The sequence below is a fragment of the Notothenia coriiceps genome, unplaced genomic scaffold, assembly GCF_000735185.1.
Source record: "Notothenia coriiceps isolate Sejong01 unplaced genomic scaffold, NC01 NC01_scaffold00006101, whole genome shotgun sequence".
Taxonomy (NCBI): Eukaryota; Metazoa; Chordata; class Actinopteri; order Perciformes; family Nototheniidae; genus Notothenia; species Notothenia coriiceps.
Window position 1 is genome coordinate 71,860 of NW_011338802.1, and position 246 is coordinate 72,105.

Genomic DNA, 246 nt, shown 5'->3' on the forward strand with positions numbered 1-246 from the left:
TGTCGTTTTTCTCATACATACCTGATCACGACGATAACATCCACCCTGTGTGTGTGTGTGTGTGTGTGTGTGTGTGTGTGTGTGTGTGTGTGTGTGTGTGTGTGTGTGTGTGTGTGTGTGTGTGTGTGTGTGTGTGTGTGTGTGTGTCCTAGCATTACTATACTTGTGGGGACCTACATCTGTTCACACAGTCACTTGTGGGGACTCGCCTCCCTTATGGGGACAAATTGGAGGTCCCCATGAGGG